The following is a 6,059-nucleotide window of genomic DNA, read 5'->3' as shown; positions in this document are numbered from 1 at the left end:
TTTAACTGTAAAATCCACGGTTAATGATTTTATGGTACCAAATTTTATTATGGGGAAAAAACTGGCAGCTGAGTTGCCAAAATAAAATTAAACAGCCGTACTGTATTTTTACTTACACTAATATGTTGCAAAAATAATAATAATTTAAAAAAAGACACACCATATATTTTACAGTAAAAGTCTGGCAACTATGCTGCCAGTTTTTTTCTGTAAAAAACAATGCTAAAATCCACAGATTTGTTTTACTCTTTACGTTAAAAAAAAAAAAGGAAAACATTTAAATTCATAGGCAAATTAATTATTTATTTACTGTTACAAGTCGCCATCTAAAAAATAATGTCCAATATTGCAACAAATATTATATTATCTAACTTTTTTGGTCAAAATCCAAATAAAAACTTCAATATCTGCTTAACTTATGATTTTGAAGCAAGTTATCCATCAAATTGTACACTATAAAATTGACCAATAAGTCAAATTTAGGGAGTTTTTTTTTTTTTTTTACAACATATTACTGTAAGTTGAAAAAAAAAAAGACCAATGTTGTTGTTTTTTACAGTAAAATTCAATCGACTGAGTTGTCAATTTAAAAAAAAAAATTTTTTAACTGTAAAATCCACGGTTAATGATTTTATGGTACCACATTTTATTATGGGGAAAAAACTGGCAGTTGAGTTGCCAAAATTAAATTAAACAGCAGTACTGTATTTTTTCTTACACTAATATGTTGTAAAAATATTAATAATAAAAATAAAAATAAACATATTTTACAGTAAAAGTCTGGCAACTAAGCTGTCAGTTTGTTTCTGTAAAAAAACAATGGTAAAATCCACAGATTTGTTTCTCTCCAGCAGGACGCGACTTTTCAGCCACGTTCGTATCCTCTCTCCCCTCCTGCTCCCGGCTGCTTACTGTTAAAGACAACAGATGATTAGATTAACACGTACCACCTGTGAAATCTAATCACCTGAAAGCTGTGTCTCGCCGTCAGCCCATGCCCCGTCTCTGTCCATGGTGCCGAGGACGAGCACCATGGACAGAGGCGGTGACCTCCGCTCCTGCAGGCAGCGCTGGCCACACCTCCCTCCACAATATATTTTACAGTAAAAGTCTGGCAACTATGCTGCCAGTTTTTTTCTGTAAAAAACAATGCTAAAATCCACAGATTTGTTTTACTCTTTACGTAAAAAAAAAAAAAAAAAAGGAAAACATTTCAATTCATAGGCAAATTCATTAATTATTTACTGTTACAAGCGGCCATCTAATAATAATGTCCAATATTGCAACAAATATTATATTATCTAACTGTTTTTGGTCAAAATCCAAATAAAAACTTAAATATCTGCTTAACTTATGATTTCGAAGCAAGTTATCCATAAAATCGTACACTATAAAAATTACCAATAAGTCAAAATTAGGGAGTTTTTTTTTTTTACAGCATATTACTGTAAGTTGAAAAAAAAAGACCAATGTTGTAGTTTTTTACAGTAAAATTAAATCGACTGAGTTGTCAATTTTTTAATTTTTTTTTTAACTGTAAAATCCACGGTTAATGATTTTATGGTACCACATTTTATTATGGGAAAAAACTGGCAGTTGAGTTGCCAAAATTAAATTAAACAGCGGTACTGTATTTTTTTCTTGCACTAATATGTTATAAAAATAATAATAATAAAAATAAAAATAAACATATTTTACAGTAAACGTCTGGCAACTAAGCTGTCCGTTTTTTTCTGTAAAAAACAATGGTAAAATCCACAGATTTGTTTCTCTCCAGCAGGACGCGACTTTTCAGCCACGTCCGTATCCTCTCTCCCCTCCTGCTCCCGGCCTCTTACTGTTAAAGACAACAGATGATTAGATTAACACGTACCACCTGTGAAATCTAATCACCTGCCGGCTGTGTCTCGCCGTCAGCCCATGCCCCGCCTCTGTCCATGGTGCTGAGGACGAGCGCCATGGACAGAGGCGGTGACCTCCGCTCCTGCAGGCAGCGCAGGCCACACCTCCCTCCACAATATATTTTACAGTAAAAGTCTGGCAACTATGCTGCCAGTTTTTTTCTGTAAAAAACAATGCTAAAATCCACAGATTTGTTTTAGTCTTTACGTAAAAAAAAGAAAGAAAGGAAAACATTTCAATTCATAGGCAAATTCATTAATTATTTACTGTTACAAGCGGCCATCTAATAGCAGCCACGACTGCGGTGTGGCCCTCGATGAAAACAAGTTTGACTGGTATCTCCAGACAATGAATGTGCTTTTTAGGCCCTTAAAAAAAAGCCATCAGTTGGGAAGCCTTCATTAAGACAGAATGGATGCTGCTGACTCAGCAGGCGGGCGCAACTCAAGGCATTTTGGCGCTCGTAAAAAGCAGCCTGCGAGGGTCCAGATACAGTCAAGTGGTGTTAAGTAACAAGACGGATAGCCCCGAGAATGGGTGAGCGCAAGGTTAATTACATTTCTTCAGCACGGGCGTGAAGGCTTGCAGGGAACACAGAGGGCCACTTCCACGGACGGACAGAAATATTGTCGTGGGGTGGGGGAGAGAAGGCCCTGGCGTTAACGTGGTCGTTTAGGGCCACAACGACTTGTGAAGGGACCCGGATCTTGAGGAGTGGTTCCTTTCAAAGAGCCGTTCAAAAGACTCGATTGTTATTATGGTTAGGGTTATTTTTAAGTGGTGTGTTTATCAATCATCTCTACCAGTTAAAGCCATATTAGCTATATTAGCCTACTATCAAAATGACTTAAAAAGTCTTATATAAGTGTTATGATGAAGGCAACACATGACGTAAGTGTCTATATTAGCTATATTAGCCTACTATCAAAATGACTTTAAAAGTCTTATATACGTGTTATAATGAAGGCAACACATGATGTAAGTGTCTATATTAGTTATATTAGCCTCCTATCAAAATGACTTTAGAAGTCTTATATAAGTGTTATAATGAAGGCAACACATGATGTAAGTGTCTATATTAACTATATTAGCCTACTATCAAAATGACTTTAAAAGTCTTATATACGTGTTATGATGAAGGCAACACATGATGTAAGTGTCTATATTAGCCTACTATCAAAATGACTTTAAAAGTCTTATATACTGTAAGTGTTATGAAGGCAACGCATGACATAAGTGTCTATATTAGCTATATTAGCCTACTATCAAAATGACTTTAAAAGTCTTATATAAGTGTTATGATGAAGGCAACACATGATGTAAGTGTCTATATTAGCCTACTATCAAAATGACTGTAAAAGTCTTATATAAGGGTTATGATGAAGGCAACACATGAAGGGACGGCGTGGCGCAGTGGAAGAGTGGCCGTGCGCAACCCGAGGGTCCCTGGTTCAATCCCCACCTAGTACCAACCTCGTCATGTCCGTTGTGTCCTGAGCAAGACACTTCACCCTTGCTCCTGATGGGTGCTGGTTAGCGCCTTGCATGGCAGCTCCCGCCATCGGTGTGTGAATGTGTGTGTGAATGGGTAAATGTGGAAGTAGTGTCAAAGCGCTTTGAGTACCTTGAAGGTAGAAAAGCGCTATACAAGTACAACCCATTTATCATTTATCATTTATGTAAGTGTCTATATTAGCCTACTATCAAAATGACTGTAAAAGTCTTATATAAGTGTTATGATGAAGGCAACACATGATGTAAGTGTCTATATTAGCCTACTATCAAAATGGCTTTAAAAGTCTTATATAAGTGTTATAATGAAGGCAACACATGATGTAAGTGTCTATATTAGCCTACTATCAAAATGGCTTTAAAAGTCTTATATAAGTGTTATGATGAAGGCAACACATGATGTAAGTGTCTATATTAGCCTACTATCAAAATGACTTTAAAAGTCTTATATAAGTGTTATGATGAAGGCAACACATGATGTAAGTGTCTATAGTAGCTATATTAGCCTACTATCAAAATGACTTTAAAAGTCTTATATAAGTGTTATGATGAAGGCAACACATGATGTAAGTGTCTATATTAGCCTACTATCAAAATGACTGTAAAAGTCTTATATAAGTGTTATGATAAAGGCAACACATGACGTAAGTGTCTATATTAGCTATAATAGCCTACTATCTTTGCAAGCTGGGTAACGTTTGCTGTGGTCTGGAACAACATGGCACACCAACAACTATCTGAAACTTGTTGCACTTTGACAGACTCAAGTCACCTCACGGATGAAATGATTGTTCTTCCAAGCGTTTGTTTGTCCACTGGAAAGCTAATGGCTAGCTCGGAACACTGTCATCATGACATGGCCTCCAGCCATGTGATCTTGGCCGAGAGAGACAACGTCCGTGCACCACGCAAAATGTCAAGTCCCTCTGCTGACGGGAGCGAGCGCTCGCTTTGGCGAGTTGCAAGCGGCGTGACCTAAAGTACAGCTGCAGAGTGCTCACGTCTGAAGAGTCTGTTTGCAAAAAAAACTCCTGCTGATTACACGCCATGCCATGGCATGTCCTCACGTGTTCATAAGCACGTGTGTGTGTGTGTGTGTGTGTGTGTGTGTGTGTGTGTGTGTGTGTGTGTGTGTGTGTTTCTACCCTTCTTGAGACGTCAACAAGGAAACGTAGTTAGGACCGAAATCATGGTCCCAATACGAAAAACCATTGCATCTAATACAGAGCCAAATACTAGAGTCTGTGAACATTGCTCCAAAGTCAGGATTGTTTGTTGTTGTTGATTTAATGTGCATACAAAAGTAAACAAAGGCAGCATTATATGATAAAACAAGACGGCAGCTAAAGAAGGACTTCCCTATTCATCCCCGAAAAAAACCCGACAGGTGAACAGCTGATTTTACCACTTCCGGCAAGTGTGTGTAAACATTTGAAGTGCTCCCCCTCTGGTCAACATATGAAATAACAAGTGTGTGTAAAACAATTTGAAGTGCTCCCCCTCTGGTCAACATATGAAATAACAAGTGTGTGTAAAACAATTTGAAGTGCTCCCCCTCTGGTCAACATATGAAATAACAAGTGTGTGTAAAACAATTTGAAGTGCTCCCCCTCTGGTCAACATATGAAATAACAAGTGTGTGTAAAACAATTTGTTGAGTTGTTTGAACTTGCACTTACAGATGTAGCGACCAACTGTAGTTACTGACGGTGGTTTTCTGAAGTGTTCCTGAGCCCATGTGGTGATATCCTTTACACACTGATGTCGCTTTTTGATGCAGTGCCGCCCGAGGGATCGACGTTCACGGGCATTCAATGTTGGTTTTCAGCCTTGCCGCTTACGTGCAGTGATTTCTCCAGATTCTCTGAACCTTTTGATGATATTACGGAGCGTAGATGGTGAAATCCCTAAATTCCTTGCAATAGCTGGTTGAGAAATGTCGTTCCTCACGTGTTTGTTGACAAAGTGGTGACCCTCGCCCCCCGTCCCTGTTTGTGAACGACTGAGCATTTCACGGAAGCTGCTTTTATACCCAATCATGGCACCCACCTGTTCCCAATTAGCCTGTTCACCTGTGGGGATGTTCCAAATAAGTGTTTGATGAGCATTCCTCAACTTTCTCAGTCTTTTTTGCCACTCGTGCCAGCTTTTTTGAAACATGTTTGAGGCATCAAATTCCAAATGAGCTAATATTTGCAAAAAATAACAAAGTTTACCAGTTAAATATCTTGTCTTTGCAGTCTATTCAATTGAATATAAATTGAAAAGGATTAGCAAATCATTGTATTTTGTTTTTATTTACCATTTTTAGAAAAGTGAAGCCTTACTTGATTGGTTGGAGTGTTTTTTTGAGTCTTTGGTAGATATTGAGGTTTGCTTCTGCTAGTTAAGAAAGAGATTATTATTGGCGAGTGGTTGCCAAATAATGCGCCTCAAGCAGCAAAAGTATGCGGACGCGGTTTTAACACTTTGAAGAAGTGTTGTTTGTGTAGGTGGTAGCTCACGTTGAGGTCTCTCTCTCTGCATCTTCGCCAACGCCACACTCTGAGGGCGTAGGAGGCGGTCCACGCCATGTGATGCACTCCTCAATCTGTCATCCCTCGTTAAGACGGCGCATAATAGATGGATAGTGACGGCGACGTTAA

The sequence above is a fragment of the Nerophis lumbriciformis genome, linkage group LG11 (assembly GCF_033978685.3).
Source record: "Nerophis lumbriciformis linkage group LG11, RoL_Nlum_v2.1, whole genome shotgun sequence".
Lineage (NCBI taxonomy): Eukaryota > Metazoa > Chordata > Actinopteri > Syngnathiformes > Syngnathidae > Nerophis > Nerophis lumbriciformis.
This window is presented reverse-complemented; position numbering follows the sequence as displayed.